Below are 20,598 nucleotides of genomic sequence, written 5' to 3' on the forward strand. Positions count from 1 at the left end.
TGGTTACCAACTTTGCTAATAACCACGTCGAGAAAAACGATATTGTCTTCTTTATAAGAATGCGTAAACTTCACGTTTGGGTCGCTTCTGCAAATTCTTCCTGAAGCCTTTGATCCAGTCGACTAGCACTTACCTCAAGGATACTAAAAGTTTACTGGCACTATTACAGGATATTGTGATTACAGTTGAACCATCATTCCTAGTCACAATGGATATAGAAAGCCTCTATACCTGCATTCCACAGGATGATACCACTGGAGTCATCAAGGAGACTTTGGAGTCAACCTCATGGGATTACATCACACCTAACGAGTTTGTGATTTCATGCGCCACCCCTGCACTCAAGAAAAAAAAAATTGAATACCAAGGAGAGCTATACCTACAGTCGACGGGCACTTCGATGGGCAGCACCTTTGCCCCCAGTGTTGCCGGGCTGTACGTTTTTGACTTTCAGTGCAAACATATTTTGTCAGCAAGGAACCCTTATGCACCCTATGTATCTTTTTGGAGAAGGTACATAGATGACGTGCTCATCATTTGGCAAGGCACCGAAAATTTACTCTTGGAGTTTTTCGGTTGAGTTAACACATGCGACCCTAACCTGAAGTTTACGCATTCTTATAAAGAAGACGAGATACCTTTGTTCTCCTATAAAAGAGCAAGGAGCATTAAAGACACACTCGTGCACACACGCCCTAGAAAATCGGACAAGAATGCCGAGAGGACGATTCTGAGTACATGGGGCCTTCCCCCAGTAACGGGACACTTCCCTTGTGGGTCGTGCAGTGTCTGTCATTTAACTTCCACCACGAAACAACTATCACTGGAACCCGACAAACAATGGGTGCAAAGATCCCACACGAACTGTAACTCTACCAAAGAGATATACCGGATCACATGCCCTTGTGGACTCAGGTATGTGGGAATGACAGCACGGAAAATAAAACAACGAATGTGAACATCGGAGTAATATTCGCTGTCGCAAGAGCACCACAAAACTCACAGAACATTTCCTACTGTCCAATCACACCACGAACGATCTGAGCTGGACTATTATCGAACAACCCTATGTAGGTTCAAACAACCACCAGACGCTCTTTGAAAAAGAACAGCGGTGGATTTATCGTTTGTCCACACACCGCATAGGACTTAATGACAATATCCCATGGAGCACAGTTCTTAAACGTTAAACGTTAACTGCCATTTCCTTTCTGAACAGCGCTATCCAGATTTCAAGCACATCCTTTTGATTAGGGATCTATCCAGATACTATCTTTTGAAGTGTATTGCACCAACAATCCCCCACCAAAGGCTGTATCTGTTCAAATGCAATTCAAACTAGAATTGGCGATTTCGTCCTATTTCAAACTACAACAGGGAAAATGATCGTAGATTTATTTGTTGGAAGTGCCTTTGTCCAATTTGCCCTTCACACCATTAACCACGATCAGTGCATTAGCAATAGAGCTATCCCCACCACTATCACGTCTGTTTGACATTTAATTCTGTTTCTGATGAAACGGAGTTCTAAAATAACATCCGATCTCACTGCACAGCACAGAATTAGATCTGTTCATAATGTGGTTACAGAGACTGACTAATAAATATCTGTTCTCACTGAACTGAATTGGATTTGTTCAAATTTTGTTCCCGAGATTGACTAATAAATTTCAGTCCAATACCCCTACTTCCGCGCAGTCTAGTTGTTACTACACCGTAACCCGGACGTAACGCGTCATATGCGGTCCGCCGGTGTCACGTGACCGCTAAGCAAGCATTTCTATTCGTGACTGCCGCTACGCTGAAACATTCGGGCCGAGGAGGATAGTGCTAGGTGCCTCACAGGAGTATGTGAGCATAAAAGTAAGTTTACTAGGGGTCCAAGACGGGTTCCCTTTGTACTTATTTTGCATTTCTCAACGCTTACGTTCTGGCTCCTTTTGTCTTACATCCTATCAGCATACCGATCCCCCCTCCCGGACCCATGACGCAAAACGAGTCCAATTCCTATGTAAGCTGCCATGTTTTCCATGCTAGTAGCGTCCTTCCGCATATACATACATACATATGCCCATGCGCTTTTACCCACCCGCATAGCGCTTTTTTAACGTTCATGTATGTTTTTGAGGAGCACGAGTTACTGAGCACTAATAGTAATGATTATATTACACACTCTATACACGCTTAAATTGTGCGCGTAATCGCCTTCATCAAGAGGGCTGAATATACTACAGTGGGTTCTTCTGTAGTTTGGACCCCTCCGTTAAAAGGATAATCTTTATGTACGGAGTGGCTGTATTGCATGGACACGGATGCCAGAGATAAGGACACTAGTGTTGTCACAATTTGTAAACGCTTTCCTTACTCAGCACGGGATTGCTAAAACACTCTACACCATTTGGATAGCATTGAAACAATTGATCACTGATTGTATTGTACATATTCTATGTGTGTCATGTTTATTTATCTTACAGAGTCTAGTGGCCTAGGAAATCCCAGGAGGCCTAACAGGTAGAACCGTGAGTTTTACCGTTCACACAGTTCCATTGGTTAGGGTGCGCCTTAGCGAGCGCATACCACCATGGAACTTTTTCGGTTCTGATGAATGCTTAGCGAACATGCATAGATAAGCTGAAACATGTTGACCATTTTCTATCACTCATTTTATAAAATCGGACGGTCCTGGTCAACCTAACCAGCCAGTCAACGTCCGTCACACTTTTTTAACGGTCGCCGGTTTTCCACCATTAAAATTAGTTCTGGTTAAAACCTGCCACCTTTTAAATTCACATTACTCACCACACTCACATCCTTGCACAAAAAACCTGCTCCGCTGTAACTCAGGCATTGTGGCACACCAGGGAGGCATTCGACCTCTCTGGTGGGAAACAAATGATGAAGCATGTCATCAACCAGGCTGGTGAGTGAGGGTTCTTTTAAAGAAATAAGTCTTTCCCTGTGTTGTTCTATTTTCTATATATAACAGTCACTCTTTTGTTGTTTTTGAGTATACTCTCTAGGGGGAACAAGAGTGACTACCCTCTCTCTCCTGTTGTTTTCTATAGACTGGCACAATACACCAACTCTACTGGCACAAAAAGGGCCAACAACTGAAAGAGAGATGGTTATGTGAAGATATTGCGGCTGCCCAAAGTCCAAATGATCAAATGACAGCTGCTATCCATACAAATTTCTCAACGGTGTTCAATGACAAACTCATCAGATGATTCAGATGTTCATTTGATCAGCTGAGGTTAAGAGTGGCTACCTACCACAATCCCTATACAATCTAATCTGACTGCAGTGTGAGTTGTTTGCTCTTACAGAGATGTGGTTTCATGATCTTATGTTTGGGATTAGTTCCAAAGTAGAAAGCCCTCACAAAGAATGTATTGCTTGCTGAAGTTCACATATATGTTGGTGTAACAAGACAATAACAATACAAACAATGAGGAGTACGGATACGTTCCTCCGATAGCCTATCTCGGACATCACTTTTTTACCATCTGCCGTCAATCAGAAAGCACCGACACCTACCATAACGGCAGTTCAAAGATTTCATTTGGGAACCAAATAGGAATCTGTTAATACACAATCTCCCTACACCCACAAAAAGGCCTACAAGTGAAAGCTTAGGATAATCAATTAGCAAGTGAAGAAAAGATGGACATAAGGAATTATTGCAGATGCAGTGGGACCAAATGTCCAAGTGAAAGTTGTTATCCATGAAAGGTTCTCTGCTGTTACTAAAACCTTGCATGTTAAGCAAAAGAGGTAGCAATAATTATGAAAGTCAAAATTAGGGATATGGGAAATGATTGCTATAAGGTTCCATTGGCATGCACTAGTTTTAACACTATTCCTGATTAAAATCTACTCAAGAGAAATTCCAGGAAAATCAGGGTTAAGCACAAATTTGTAGAAATACTGTGGTGACAGACTTGTGTGATTGTATTATAGTGGTGAACTAGCCAAATAATTTTATGTTAACAGGGCCAAATTCAGAGATACATCTGAGGAAGTAAGAAAGCTAGAGGCCAGAAAAGCTCTCAGAAACGTGCCAACATACAGATTCTTCAGAATGCTGTTCCCTTAAATGAAAACCAATCAGGCTTATGCTAATGTATTATAATGTAAATTCTCACAAGTGATCCAAGAAACCTGAAAATGCAAGGAAGTTGGAGATTACAAAATGTACCGAAAATCACAAAGAGAATATTTGTCGAGCTGATTACATCCTAAAGAACTTTCACATCCCATCCTCCCTGTCACTGGTTTGTAGCCTTATCCTCCCTGGTGCGAAAATTCCTCTGGGCCAACAAACCCTCACGGATCTCCTATGATAAATGTGTCCATTCCACCTACAAAAGAGGTTTTGCTATTGCGGACATCCACCTATTTCACTGGGCAGGGCACATTCTAGTAGTAAACTTTTGGCTGAACTAGACTTTTCAGACCCAGCTACTAGAGTGGAGCTATCATGGATTGGTCTCTATAATATTACAGGTATGCTATATGGCGCCCCCCCCCCTGGTCCCAGAGATTAACAAATCAGGTTTCCTGGCTTGGAGGACAGTGCAGTGCTGGACTCAGTGGGATTGGTGGATGACGCTGGAAAAACCCCTATGGGTGGTTTGGTACCTAGGCTGAGTGGTACCTCTTGAGAGCTTCAGAGGATGGGACAATGTAAGCATCTCCTAGCTTGCCGATTTTGGGAGGGTGACCTCATGAAAGGTTTTCAGGTCCTACACAAACAGATTTCTCCCTCCATAACTCATAATTCTTCTAGTAGCTCCAACTTCAACATGCACTCTCCGAATACCAGGGGGCGTATTTTCCAAATATAAAAAGCCATGCTTAATCATTCACCAGGTACACTGGCACCCCTGACGGAACTGTGGGAGGGCTGGCTGGACCAGTTGGACAATATAGAATGGAGAGAATGTATGGCACCATGCACCCAAGCCATCTCAGCCCGACTACATGCCAACTGAACAATCTGTGCTATACCTACTACATAGCCAAACATCTGTAAAAAGCCCTGCCAATTATTGGACCCCACTTACACTAGATGAGGTTGGCGACTTATCATATGGTTTTAAGTGCTCCATTATTCAGCGAGACCTGCACTCCATATTCAGGACACTGTCAGAGGTACTGGTCATGAACCCAGGGTCAACTGCTTGACCTCATGAACGAATTGGGAGTTCCAAGGGGAGAATGCACTCTGGTGGGCTTGAGTACGTAGAGAGATATGGCTAAATACTGGAAATCACAAGAGGATCCAACACTGAGAGAATGGAGGGTGGGCATGGACTGATCCGCAAAGCTGGAGGGACCTATTTATGTTGCACAAGGATGCCCCAAGAAACATCAGAAGATAGGGGGAGAAATAATGGGCGTAATACCGACTTGGTACTAGAAAAGTATGCGCTTCGGGGGGGTTATAGGTGAGCTGGTGGTAGGCAGGTGCAAATTAAGCCATTGGGACCCCTTGAGTGGGGCCGCATTGTAAGCGATTGTTCTATGCCTTATAGAAACCTATAGGATTTTATTAAAAAGAATGTCCTGTTGATTAAAATGCTTGGTGTGGAAAAAAGTCAAGGTTGGGTTTGTCTGTAGTGGGCTCAATAACTAAAATCTGTTCAGAGTATATGCTTTCCAAGCTGGGAAGACAGACCTACTTTTATGCACTGCTATATGAATAGTTGAAGAGCCCTCATTAATGAAAGTATTCAAGAAATATTGTTGGATGCTTATTTTAATGCCCACTAAATTTGGCTAATTTGTAGCATGGATGAATGAACCGAACAGGAGATAAAGCTCATTATGGAAAGAGATAAACAATTAGTCATGTCCTTAATGCAACTGCCAGTCCCCATGTAATTAGTCTAGCTTATTACCATAGAAATGGCCATGGGGTTGCATGTAACAGATACCACATGTATTTTTTGGATGAGTAGAACAGAAGTGAACCAAGACTGATATTCTGGGTTGTACATTGTTGTTTTTCGCGTGCCTCTAAATTTAAAACTGGTAAATATGTTGATACTTTAGGTTGTCTCTTTTTTCAAAGAATTTTGAGTAATAGCTCCATGCCTGGCTTTTGCAGTAATGCGCAGATCCTCTATTCGTCGGTATCCTAAGGCAATCTGGCAGAATATGCCACAAAAGTGAAACTGCTATAAATCCAAGATATCTCCATAAACCACCAATTTATTCGTACTCTCAAATACTGCACTCTTGCGTTTGTAGGTTACACGAGGTCTCCCAAAATGCATATTGGCATCAAATACAAAACTCCTTAACACGACATAATACCATCATCATCAATATCTTTATTTTGGCATTCTTGCCATAAAAGTTTTCCACATCATCACTGACCGAGCATCAAAACAAAAACATAATACAGAATGTCATACTCCTTTTAATCTGAATTACCCATGCATTTTCTAGGCTTCTGTGAAGCAGTTATACATGTAGTTCTCCCGATAGCTTAAGCCTGACAGGAGTTGAGAAAAGAACTCCAGTAAGCACTCGTACAAATTGTGCATCAATATGCTGGAATTCAAATGAGATGTTGTGGACCAAGCTATATACTAAAAGTTCGATTCCCAAGATCATCATTTGGAGTGAGTTGCAATTTGACCCACCTCATCAATATTTATGAGATAGGTCACAAATTGAGACTCACCTATATCGGATGCCATCACAGGAATTGTGGTCTGTGGCGTCAGCAGATCACCATTCATGTGATAGCATTTAAATAAAGTATTTTTTCTAAGTTTAGATAATTTCTATTAAAGTAAACGGATTGGCATGGAAGAAAAAAAATAACTTCTTTAAAAAGTTTAAGGGTTGGCAGTGGTCTCTTGGACGACTATCCACTTCCAAACAAACATTTGTTTTTTATATTCTCAAAGGGGAGGGATCTCCCAGTTGAAATCTTTCCCATTTGCAAGTGGGTTGCCACCTCTGTTGAGGAATCAGTAATTTAGCAATGATGTTTTCATAATTTGGAAGGGACACCCTAAACCCACCTATTCCATATTACGATTCTTTATCCATTTTTAACCCCATTTTGCTATTCAGTAAAGACTTGCTGAATCACAAAATGGATTTAGCACATTTAAAAATCCCACTCAGTGCTCACAAAGTCGGTGATTTAGCGAACTGCAGGCTTTGCAACCACTAAACAGCTTAACATCTCTGGCCTACACGGCTTGAAGGGCTTAGATCTTTGCTCTTCAATAGCTTCTACTGGGGGCAGGGCAAGCCCTCTATTCATCATCTAGCTTTCAATAGTCATTCATTAAAAATAAAAGGTTATCCACCCTGCACCTTACTACAGCTACTCATTTCCAATTTTCTCCACTCTATCCTTCAATTATATCCTCGTACCCATCTGTCTTGTGCTGCTGTTAACATTACACTACTCCCTTCCTCCCCATCCCTTTGCCTCTTCCTACCCTCTTTTCTACTTAACCCCTCTTTTGCCAGAGTGTATAAGGACAAAAACACGTTCACTGTGCACAAATACAGAACTATTGAGTGTATCCATACTTATTTCATGTCCAACATGACTTTCCTTGATGTGTATTTGGAAGTATAGCAGGTAGTTTGCAATGTTCTATGTTCGTGTTTAATTTTCTTGTATTACAATATTTTGATATTGTTCGGTGTAATCAGTTTAATATATCAAAAGCATTAGCCAACAAGTAAACTTCTCTCCAAGAAAAAAAGGCCATAGCTAGCTTTTAAGTTGTTAAAATAGCTAAAGTCTTTGAAATGCTCACCTCTGATTTATCTTCAACAGACGTGGTTTTGAAATGACAAACTAGGTTCCAATTTCCATCCCAAGAAAACTTTCCATTGAAATTCTAATAGTCATGGCAACCGTGGAACTGAGGTTTCAGCTGTGTGAGGATGTCCATTTGTGCAAGTTCAGGGACCCAGATTCAAATGAAAGCCATGTGATCCTGTGAAAGACAATCATACATTTTTTAAAGAACCTATACTTAGAAACCTGTGTATGCTAACAGCTGCTTCAAAATAAACATGTTCTTACTGTCATCATAATTGTTATGCCACCTTTGTGCGGATGATAGCTTAAACTCTGCCATTTGTGCGGACGTGAAAATATTACCTGAATGACGATGTAACTTACCTTGTTCGTTGCATTTGTTGCTGTAGATTCATATACTGTGTATACCCCTGCCATTTAGTGTTGAGCTCAGATGTATGCTAATTGTTTTTCTTTGACGAAGTCTCTCAAGTCACAAGGTATAGTGACTCCTCCTCTAGCTGGTAAAGCACATGGTCATCGGCTTTATTGTTAAGATTGTTTTGCTGCACGGCAGGAGGGGATGCAATGTGAAGAGAGGCGATGTATAGAGAGATGTCTAAGTGAAAGAGGGAAAAGAGATAGTATAGGAGACTTCAACTGTCACAGGCGTCCAGGGAGGAGGGGGGCACATGTGAATCAACAGCACTACATGCCACAAACAAATGCTTACAGGGCAAGGAACATTTTTCCGTTCAAGGCATGTGAGGCAGTAGATGCACATGCTGTGTATAGACTTTAAAGCAGTCCTCCCAATAAGCGGTGGCTAGCCTGTGGGTGTTGCCGCAGATTGAAAGAGTGTACCGAGCACTGCCTGACCAACATTAACTTGTTGGCAGGCTAGCATATCCACACAGAAATGTTTTGAGAACGTGTGTGATGTGGACCGAGTAGCTGCTTTGCATATGTCAGCTTTTGGGATGTTACCCAGGAAGGCCACAGAAGTTCCTTTCCTAAGAGTGAAATGGGCTTTAGGAGGAGTGGCCCTCTTACCTTTAGCACAGTATGCATGGCTGCATCAAACAATCCATCTGGCAATGCCCGACTTGGATGGAGCTTCTTTCCCTTTATGTGATTTGGAGAAAGCAACAAAGAGTTGTTGTGTCTTCCTAAATGGTTTGGTTCTGTCAGCATAGTAGATGAGGGCTTGTTTTACATCAAAGGTATGGAGCGCCCCTTCCTCAACTGAATCAGGTTGTGGGAAAAAGACAGTATGTTGAATGGATTGGTTAACGTGGATGTGAGAGACCACCTTAGGAACGAGTTTGGGGTTGGTGTGAAGGAGAGCCCTATCCCTATGAACTTGGAAGAAGGGTTCTTTCAGGGTTCAGGCCTGCAGCTCACTGGCAAACCTGAGTGAAGTGATGGCAACCAGAAATGTTGCATTCCAAGAGAGGAACTGACGGAGCAGGAGTGGAGGGGCTCAAATGGAGGCCAATGAGTCTTGTCAGTACAATGTTGAGATTCCATGCCAGGGCTGGTGGGACCAGAGGAGCAATGACCCTTTTGAGACACTCCATGAAATCTTTAATGACCAGATTCCTGTAGAGAAGATGTGTTTTCTACTCTGAAGATAGGCAGCCAAGGCGGCCAGATGCAGCTTCAACATCAGATGCAGCTTCAACATCTCGACCGCCCCGACAATGCCAGACTCCACCCCCCCTGCAAATTCCACCCGCACCAACCGCCTGACCTCCTGGACCAACGACGACGAAACACGCAAGATCATGAACTCCATCCACTCAGGTTCACCGGCAGACCCCTGCCCATACCACATATTCAACAAACCAGACGCAGCCATCGCACCCCAACTACAGAAAGTAATCAACATCTCCCTTGAGACAGCCACATTCCCGGAAAGCTGGAAGCACGCCGAGATCAACGCCCTTCTCAAGAAACCCAAGGCGGACCCCAAGGACCTCAAGAAATTCCGGCCCATCTCCCTGCTCCTGGCGAAGGTCATCGAGAATGTCGTCAACACGCAAATGACCCGCTACCTCGAGGACAACAACATCCTAGACCCATCCCAGTCCGGATTCCGAAGAAACCACAGCACCGAGACAGCCCTCATCGCCGCCACAGATGACATCAGGATCCAACTTGACAACGGCGAAACATCAGCCCTCATCCTCCTGGGCCTGTCAGCTGCCTTCGACACGGTCTGCCACCGCATACTAAAGACACGCCTCCAAGAAGCCGAAATCTAAGAGAAGGCCCTGGACTGGAACACATCCTTCCTCTCCAGCAGAACCCAGAGCGTCCGCCTTCCCCCCTTCCGCTCCGAAGCCACCAACATCATCTGCGGCGTACCCCAGGGATCATCCCTCAGCCCAACGCTGTTCAACGTATACATGGCCCCCCTCGCACACGTCGCCCGCCAGCATGACCTCAACATCATCTCCTACGCCGACGACACCCAGCTGATCATCTCCCTCACCAAAGACCCGCACACTGCCAAAACCAACCTCCACAAGGGAATGAAGGCCGTCGCCGAATGGATGTGGAACAGCCGACTGAAGCTGAACTCGGACAAGACGGAGGTCGTCATCCTCGGAACCACCCCCTCAGCCTGGGACGACTCCTGGTGGCCGACCACGCTGGGAGCAGCACCGACACCCACCGACCACGCACGCAACATGGGATTCATCCTCGACTCCTACCTCTACATGTCGAAGCAGGTCAACGCCGTCTCCTCCTCCTGCTACAACACCCTCCGCATGCTTCGCAGGATCTACAAGTGGATCCCCACCGAAACAAGAAGAACGGTGACCCAGGCCCTCGTCAGCAGCAGACTGGACTATGGCAACGCACTCTACGCAGGCATCCCGGCCAAGCACCTACGACGACTGCAACGCATTCAAAACGCCTCCGCCCGACTGATCCTCAACGTCCCTCGCCACAGCCACATCAGCCTTCACCTTAGAGACCTACACTGGCTCCTCGTCGAAAAGAGGATCACCTTCAAGCTACTCACTCACACACACAAAGCCGGGATACCACCGGACCAGCCTACCTCAGCGGCCGACTCAGCCTCTACACCCCCACCCGCCAGCTCCGCTCCGCTAGCCTCGCCCTCGCCGCGGTCGCCCGCATCCAACAAACTACCTCCGGCGGCAGATCCTTCTCCTTCCTCATGGCCAAGACCTGGAACACCCTCCCTACCCACCTACGGCAGACCCAAGACCTACTCACCTTCAGAAGACTCCTCAAGACCTGGCTCTTCGACCAGTAGCGGCACACCTTTCCCCTTAGCGCCTTGAGACCCTCACGGGTAGGTAGTGCGCTTTATAAGTACATTGATTGATTGATTGATAGTTGTATGGATTTTAAGGCTAGACCAGAAAACTGCAAGTAGAGTGAGTAGCAGACAACGTCCTGCACAGTGGATTTAAAAGAATAATAATATTTTGAGTGGCAGTAGTACACAAATCTCTTCCACTTGGCTGCATAACAGGCCCGGGGAGGGAGGGGGGGGGGGGGGGGGGTCTCTGTGCCTCCTTGAGAATGCTCATGCATTCAGGTGGAAGTTTAAGGTACTCAAATTCTTTGACTTCAGGAGCCAGAACGCAAGGTTGAGGGACCTGGGGGCTGGGTGCCTGATTTCTCCATGGTTCTGAGTGAGAAGATTGGGGAGCCTCCCATGCAGGAGGAGAGTCGTAAATCAGAGCTTGCGGGCCCATGTGGGTGCCACCAGGATGAGAGTGAGGGACGTCTGCCAAAGCCTCCGAACCACAAATGGAAGGAGATGGAGCGACGGAAAAGTGTAGGCAAATATCCCTGACCAGTGCATTGCTCAGACCCTCCAGCATTTTGCGATTCACAAAAAAATCGTGAAATCAGGGGACTAGCGCGATGTCCACAATATTTACAATTGTGGCCGCGATACTTACAAAAAGGTTTCTACCGGGATGCAGCAAAACAAACAATGCCCTTTTATTGGCTGTGCGCGCACACATCATTACTTGCTGCCGTCCAGCTGTCCAATATCTGCTTCCTCCTGGCCAAGCTGTGAGAGGCGATCTAGAAGAACAATATGTGCACAGCTGTCATCAGTCGCTTTTTTTCTCAGAACAAGTTTGCAGAAAATCGGAGCCTTGATCAGCAGCAATTAATGAGAAAAAAAAACACCCGTTAGGTTGACAGCTATTTCCTTAATGCGTCCACAGCCACTTGGATGTTTTTGAAGTTGCAGCAGTTTGAATTCTGAGCTGACCTACAAAAGAATCTGGCTACCATTTGGTGGTTTTACCTGCCGTGTTGTAACGGCACATGCTGTTTTGCCAACATATCTTCATTCACAAGGACATTTCGAGGAATGAGTTGCTGCGCGGCTGTTGTGTTTAGAGAGGTATTTTGTTTTGAAAGCTTCAATGCTGTCTATTAAATTAGAACTAATCTTACTAAAGATCCGATGATGAACAGTAATATCAAGCAATTACACAAAGGGGCGAATCTGTGAATATGCTAATGGTTTTCATTAAAATCGGATTTCATTTAATTAATTTTGTAGGCGAGTGCACTACATGAAAATCTTAAACTTTTGCAGTTCACTAATTGTAAGTTAATAAATGCTGTTATTTGTATACTGGAAAATATGCAATAGACAGGCATGTATACACACACAGATACATTCACAAAAAATGTCCTTAAAATTTCATGCAAGCCAACAAACATATAGTCACTTTTAAATATACACACACACATACAGACAAAAATGGATCGATTTGGAAAATAAAGAAAAATTTCGGCTGCCACGTTCCCAAGCTTATCCAGGCACCGATTGCATATAATGGAACATGCAGTGGAGACTGCATCCCTTCTACCGTAGAGTTTGGAACCGGGGTAAACCCCCCATGACTAAGCAATAAATAGATCCCATTCATGAAGAGTACTGTAGGAGCCCACACGCTTCAGTGCCCCCCATCACAAATATAAGACGCCAGAAAAACCCAGGTATGTAGCTGGTCAGCTCCGGGGCATGGTAGACAGGCACCCAGCCTTGAAAACCGATCTGGTGGGGTAGTGCATGCTTTTAGATACATACCTGTAAAACCTTTGGCCTTTAGAAACAATGTTTTAGAAAATTGTGCTGTAAAACGAATTGTCTGGCTACATTTAACAATGGTTGAGGGCAACCATTCCTCTACTGAGAATGAGGTTGAGCTGTCTAGTGCACTCACCTGTGCTGTGGGGCCTGGTACCTAAAGCTTTTTTAAAGAGTTGCTCGTAGCACCGATCTCAGCCCTGTGGAGAGGAGTCTGAGCTCGCCCGAGTTGTGGCTATCACTCACTCTGGCTCTGAGGCAAACACTCCTCTTGGCCCACAAATGTAGCACATTCTGGACAGGTCCAAGAGGCAGCGGTGCCCCGGCAGGCGTGCATACATGGGTGCTAGAACACCCCAGGGAGAAATAGGGCCACCTCTCAGAGGCAGATTGGACATTTTAAACATGCCTATTTCACAGTGGAGTACTCTGGTAAATCAGTTTACATTGATTTACGGCTGAAAAGGAATAATTACGAGTGAAATAAAAGTGCCGCAAAAATGCTGCAAAACGTTCATTTTTGTGCCGCTAAATTTCAATTTTTGTGCCGCTAAATTTGCACATCTATGCCGCAATATCCTGGGGGGGTCTGTGGTGCTGGACTGGAGCAGAGGGAACCGGGAGGCAAAGTTTGGGCATTTGATGTTTTCTGCTGTTGCTAACCGGTCTATTTCAGGGAAGCTTATCTCCGGAAGTAGCAGAGGAGGACATGCGGGTTGAGTTCCCACTCGCTGACCTGTTGCCGCTTCCTGCTGAGCAGGTCGGCAAAGTCATTGCCATCTTAGAAAGTACTCTGCTAGCAAATGAATTTTGTGGCGGAGAGTCCACTGCCAAATCCTCTGGGAGAGCTGTGAGAGTTGTGGAGAGCATGTGTCTCCCTGTTTCTGAAGATAATACATGTCTGTCATACTGTGTGTCGGACAAGAACAACCTTGTCTACGAGGTGAGGTAGGAAAGCCTTCAACGCTAGATGGACGGCTAGGAGTTCCAGGTAGTTGTTATGGAAACACTGGTGTCTGGGCTCCCATTGCCCTTGGACAGTCAGGTCATGTAAGTGCGCACCCCATCCGGTAAGGGAGGCAACTGTGCAATGGTCCTCTGTGGAATTAGGTCTAGGAAAAGCCAAACCTGCGACAGGTTGTTGCCGTTCCACCACTTCATAGAGCGACAAGTGCAGTGGCCAATCAACACATATCGTCCCAATGACCCTCCTCCTGAAGCCACTGTTGCGCTAGGCATTCCTGCAATAGACGCATGTGTAAGCTGGTATGGGGAACTATGGCAATGTAGGAGGCTATCATGCCTAGGAGGTACATGATTATTCTGACCATGATCTGGCTGGAAAACATACCGTGTATTTGTAAAGCGCATGTTCACCCAAAAGGGTGTGTTTGCGCTGATTACTACCCAACTCATGGTACTCATTTATCGACCGCAGAAGGACGAAAGGCTGGGTGGACCTGCCGGGATTTGAAGCTGTAACCGTGAGGTCAAACACAGGCCCAAACAGTGGGCGCAGACACAGCTATGCCTGAAAGAACTGGACCCTGGCAGGATTTGGATAGGCCATAGCTACCTCCGAGTTGAGAATAGCCCCCCAGGTAGGGTTTGATCTGGAGGGCTGGAGGTGGATTTTGTGGCACTGATGGTAAACCCTAAATTGTGAAGAAGGTCTATTGTGGCCTGTGTGTGTTTGCAGCACTGCTGGTGGGTGCTATTCTTGATCAGTCAGTCATCCAGATAAGGGAAGACGTGGATGTCCAGCCTACGCAGGTGTGTGGTCACCAACGTGAGACATTTGATGAACACCTGAGGTGCAGTATTAACCCTGAAGTGGAGGACTTTGAATCGGTAATGTTTACCGCTGACCGCAAACCTAAGATAATGGCGAAGGGCCAGATGTATTGGAATGTGGAAATGGGCATCCTTCAGGTCGAGCACGATCATGAAGTCACCTTACTGGAGAAGTGGAATGGCATCCTGGAGAATAGTCATACAAGAGGCCTGAAAATATCTATTCATTTAGGGGCCAGAGGTCCAGAGTGGGCCTGAGGCACGTCCTTTTTGGGTATTAGGAAGCACAGAGAGCACACTCCAGTGCCCTGCTGATGGTAGGGACGGGTTCTATAGCCCCTAAGAAGCCTTTTGTGTTCTGGGAGAGCATGTGTTTTTGCGAGATGGAATGGCGGGGGCGTGGAAGTGAGCTCCAGACAATAACCACAAAATCCCACCTACAACCCCTCCAGATCCAACCCTACTTGAGGTTCATTCTTGACTCAGAGGTAGGTACCCATTAGTCTGAAGTGATGGTTTGGCATGTGGAAAAAAACCTTGCTGGCGCCCCCCGACCGGTGTTGTCTAGACGGGGGTAGGCGGAGAAAAGGCAAGTCAGGGTTTCGTGGTGGTTGCAGCTCCTTTTGGGGAGCTACCTTTGCCTCTCGAATGGTCGACCCCGTAGGACCATATATAAAGCAACCCTTGGGAGAGGAGTGCTGTCCCTGGGTGCACTGGTAGGACGTGCAAGCTTCAGGGAAGATGGTCTTCGAGCCTCCATGATAGTATGTGCAGCGAAAGGAGCTGCAGGGGGCAGGTGTCTGAAGTGCCCCTATCAACTTAGCTGTCTCCATACCTTTCTTGATCTTTTCTAACAATTGGTCCACCTGTGGGCCAAAAAGATGCTGGCCCTCAAAAGGCATGTTCAACAGTTTCTGCTGAACTTTCGACCTGGAGCCGGAGACACAGAGGCAGGCATGTCTGTGTAGAAGAATGCTGGAACTGATCCCCTGGAAGCGGTGTTTGCGGCATCTAGGGCACAGCGAATGGTAGTGTTTGATAACTGCTTGGCCTCAGAAACTATTTCTTGCACCTCTTCCTGAGCTCCACTGGGAGGTACTGGAGGAACGCCTCTATCTTGTCCTAATGAGCAGGATAATATTATGAAGGGATGCCATTGAATTGGAGATACGCCATTGGTTGGCCACCCTTCCTCACAACATGGAAGCTCCAAGGGGGCTGGAGATACAGAGCTGACGAGGACCTAAAGTAGGTACTTAGTGGGAGAGCACCTTTGATGAACATTTGAATACAAGGGTTGCCCCCTCGGAGCATCCATGTTGTGAGGGAGTACCGTACAACAACTCGCGAAAAGTGACACAACAATCGTAAGTTACAAATTGTCATATAAATACTGCATGCCTTGGCAAACATGCATCACTGGCTCTGAAAAAAAAGCTATAAATGACCTATTAGCATTCAAACTAAAATGGCTGAAACATGTAGACCTGGGATGTGAGAGATCATCACCTTCTTAACATCCACCTCTGTTACTGTACCTTGCTCTAGGTTACCATCATTAAAATGACCTTCATTTGTGGGTAACCTAGAGGCAATTTTAAAATTACTTTTCCATCTCAACTGAGACTCACCAAACAAAACCCGTTCCACTATAATCAGCCGTCACAGCACCCCTGGATGCACTAAGCTTCTCGGGAGGTTATCCAATGATGAAGTATGGCACTAACTAGCGTTAGTGGGGGAGGCTTCTTTTACAAAACCTAGGAGTTTTTTCCACATATAGATGTGAGAAGGGCATCTAAAATAGCTTATGGATCATGATAGTGAGCTTGTTTTTCATTGATTGTTGTACTCCTTTACAAACCCAAAACTATTTTGCTTACAGCTGTAGGCGTAAAGTTGCATTTTGGATAGTCACTAAACTTCAGTGCTTACGGTATTACTACACACCCTGCTAGATTACAGTGCTACTGTACGCATGTGATTATTGAAGGAGTGCTCATTTGATACACTTCTCAGGTTCACTGATCTTTAGATGTATACCTTTCATTTGTGACACGCTTACTTTTTTCTTTGTAATCCAAACTTTACAAAAACAAACAACAGTTTTTTTTAAAATTCAACCGGATCCACCTCATCCCATATTTCAATTTCCATATGAGGCTGTGCCAGTTTCTTTGTATTCCGATTTTCCTCCGCGTTATCCATCGGGAATGACTGGAAACGAATCAGTCATGGAAGCACTAGCCACATTTTGTAATGCAGGCGACTTCTCAGATCTGTTCTTGTGATTCATTCAGTCATTACCTATAGTTTTAGAAAAATCTGCTTTTTTGTGGTGTCCTCAGAATTTTTGACTTTTATGGGACTGAATGTACTTGCCAATCTGGTCAATGGGGGACTGATGAACACCTCTCACTAAATGAACTCCGCCTTTTTCACATAGCAATAATTGGTAAACTTCAACTAGCATATCTGAATTAAAAGCCAAAGTGAAATGGTGTAGTAGCATGAAAGTTGAATGTCACATGCAGGGATCAAAGTGGTTTTACATCACCTACATGACTTATTCCAAAACAACGCATTATGGCTGCCATTAGGCATGAGCTGCTGTAAGCTGATGCTGTTGCAGGCTTAGGTCAAAATAAGCATTTTGAGAATGCTTAAAAGCATCCTTACCACATTAGCTAAGTAACCTCTAAAAGGCCTTGGTGTCTAGAAGTTATAGGCATTTCATGAATAAAGCTTGCTCTTTACTGGAGTGTAGGAAGGTGAAATCTGACTATATGGTTGCCCCCAACTTTTTGCCTGGTATTTGGATGTTTTTTGACTAGCATGGCTGGGATCCTGCTATCCAGGACCCCAGCCTATCTGCTTCCTCCCTAAAACTGATGTGAGTATCCTAGGTACAACCCAATTGGATACTGAGGATGCCCTGTCAGCCCTTGTAGATGGTACCCTAGGTACCCAGGGCATGGGTCCCTCAGAGGCCTACCAGGGCTGCAGCACCGATTGTGCCACCCTGGGACAGCCATACCAAATGACACCACCAGACCACTACTGTAGTCTGGGTAAGGTGGTGCTTGCACCCCCTTACAGGGATACAGGTACCCTGTATCCCACCTATGTACAACACATGTATTCTCATTGGTCACCCCTCAAGCAGGCCTTGCTAATCCTACAAGGCAGGGTGCTGAGATATGTGTGAGAGGGGACCCCTACCTGAGTTGGACCCCTCTGCAACCCTCGTAAAACCATTGCTGGGTTGTTTGTAGTGTAGCCATACCACATACTCTTAACCGCATTATAAGTATATCGCGATAGCGTGATAACTTGAGAATGGCTACACAGAACCATATCGTGTTTGGTGTCAAACATGTAGGAATCATATCCCCAGTCCACTCATGGGCATGGGGGCATGATACCCCCCTGCTAGAGGGGCGATATGGGAAAAGCGGCAGAATTTAGACATCAATTTAAAAGCGCACACGTATCACAAAATGGATGCTACTCGCCACCCACACGACTCTGGCTGCCTGTTGCTGGGGAAAATCCCAGCCTCTACAGCTGGACAATAGGGATCCTGTTGCAGGGAGGTGCCAGCACCTTCCCAGACGGGCTATGTGGATTGGAACTGGGTGGGTGCAATATAGGATACCTTTCAGAGTTGCACCTAGGCTGCCACAGCGCCTACATTCTGCATACACCGCCTGGAACCGGTTCAGGGGCATCCTGCCCCTCGCCCAGGCGGGAAACACACAAAGGGGAGAGGGTGTAGCCACCCTTTCCCGCCTCAACTACCATTGGTGGACACTGATCTGGACACTCCCCTAATCTTGTGGATAAAGGTGAATAACGTGTCCCCGGAGAATCAGATTAATCTTAGACTTCACAGACTTGACCTTCAACAAGCTGCTGCCCAGCTGACTGAAGAAATCTCCCTTGGGGTAAAGGAGTTACCCCCCTGCTTGGCAGGCAACTGAAACACTGCAAGTGACCCGGTTGGAACTTCGCTGCTCCTTCGGACTTCGACGACTCCTCTCAATCTTGAGGTGGGTTTCCTAGCATCCCAGAGGCCAGTGAGCGTGCCCAGCAACTCTGAGCACCGTGGACCGCGTGTGTGCCGAGATCCCCGATACCCTAGGACACCGGCCACCTCTTGCGTAGCACACGACCCTGACCAGTGGGGAAGTTGTGCTTTGGCCCAATAGTGAGCCAACTTCTCAGCAGCAACTGTGCCAAAGATCAGCGCCCTAGCTCACTCCGGTGCCCCGTGGGCACCCTTTTACGCACTCCAAATTACTGCCTTCCGCGGTCCCTTGTCTCTCGACTTGTGGGCCCTGGCGGAGGACAATCCTTACTTTTAAGAGTTCCCCTGGTTGCTCCAGGCCTGCTCTACGGTCTCCTCGAAGGAGACCTCTCACAGACCTCGTGGGTCTGCACCAGTAGCTGATTTGTTCATCTTGCGTGGATTGCGGCTGCCAAGGCTAAGTGGATCCAATCCGGACACTAACACCGCAGCGACCCTCATCCGACGTGGGACAGTCGCCCTCCAGAAGCTGGCCTTCCTTGAAGCCTCTCGGAGCCCGTGACTGCAGATCCAAGCTACACCTTTTCCACTTGAAGCACCCGACATTGAAGGGCTCTTTTCCTTGAGCTCCCTGGTCACTGTGCCGTGACCCAGACTCGGTCCCCTCTGCTTTCAGGTTCTTCTCTACAAGATCTACAACTTCAATCTTCACGGCATCATCAACGCTTTTGGCTAGCAGCAGTTTTGTACATTTTCCCATTGAGAATCAGCCCGCGACCCGACATCGAAAACGAGCTATGCACCCGGCTTCGCTGGGGCAGGTAACAGTGGTACCTCGGTACTCCCGTGGTAGTGGGCTCCTCAAAAGCTTAACTCTAAGTTTTTAACTTTGAACTCCTACTAGAAGTGTCTTTAATCTGTTTAAATCAAACCGCGACATTCTCCATAGGCTTTAATAGAAATCACAATAGCAGCTATTTCCACTGCACGCGCCTCCCATGGGTCCCCTTCCTCATAACCCGGGGTGGATTCGTAAGGGGCCAGCGATCCTAAATGCCCTAGGCATTGTCTGTAGAATTGTCGTGGTTCTTATACCACTTTTTTAATATATGGTTTGGTCCCACCCTGGGGCCCTGTGATTCCAGTGATATTTATTGTATCTATAAATGCTTGTTTGAATTGTAACTTTACCTCTAGCCTCATAAAGAGAATAAATACATATATTTTATATATATACCTGTGTGGACTACTCTTTCATTTGGTCATTCAAGAGGTTATCTATGGTAAAACAATAAGCTTAACACTCCTTCAAGACTTAGCCTGAAGGCTGCTCTCCACAGCTACCACTAGGATAGCTTTCTTTAAAGGTTGTCTTTTAAACCTATCACCTCAAGAGTCGAATTGGACTGGTGCAAGGTGGCCACTATAACTAGTGACCAGCATATGCCAGGCCAACTTCTCACATGGAGTTATTAGGTTGAATCAACCTTTGCATTCTGCCCAAGCATGCTTTAAATATAGAAGTAATCTTTCCTTATGTTGGCTTAGGAAAGACATAGACATATCTTTGGGGCATTAGATTTATAAAAATTCTGGTTCACTGGTAGATGCAGATAATTGGTAATTATGCTCCAAAGATTTTTATAACAGTTGTTCATTAGCCAAACTGACCCAGCCTGGCTTCTCCTCCTGCAGTGGCAGCCAATAGATTTTCTCAACCAAGTGTCATAATGTAAATGGATCCCAGAACACAATCAATCTTGGGGAGCAGTTGTTTATATTAAGTTGAGCTCCGTTGTGGATTGGTCTCCAAAGCAATTTTTCTCCATTGCCAGGCTTGCTCCAGTCATCCAAGCAGGCGGTCTGGGCTCAATACTGTCTCCGTAG

The 20,598-nt window shown here is 45.8% G+C and overlaps 1 protein-coding gene across 1 annotated transcript in view; it reads right to left on the bottom strand.

The window, feature by feature from the left end:
- The window catches only part of ENPP5 (ectonucleotide pyrophosphatase/phosphodiesterase family member 5), a 250,896-nt gene that overhangs the window by 140,883 nt on the left and 89,415 nt on the right, over positions 1-20,598 (bottom strand). The window contains exon 2 of the mRNA XM_085610543.1: positions 7,797-7,979. The gene's annotated coding sequence lies outside the window, so the exon portion shown is untranslated. The remainder of the gene's footprint in view (positions 1-7,796; positions 7,980-20,598) is intronic.

Source organism: Triturus cristatus, chromosome 6 (genome assembly GCF_964204655.1).
Source record: "Triturus cristatus chromosome 6, aTriCri1.1, whole genome shotgun sequence".
Taxonomy (NCBI): Eukaryota; Metazoa; Chordata; class Amphibia; order Caudata; family Salamandridae; genus Triturus; species Triturus cristatus.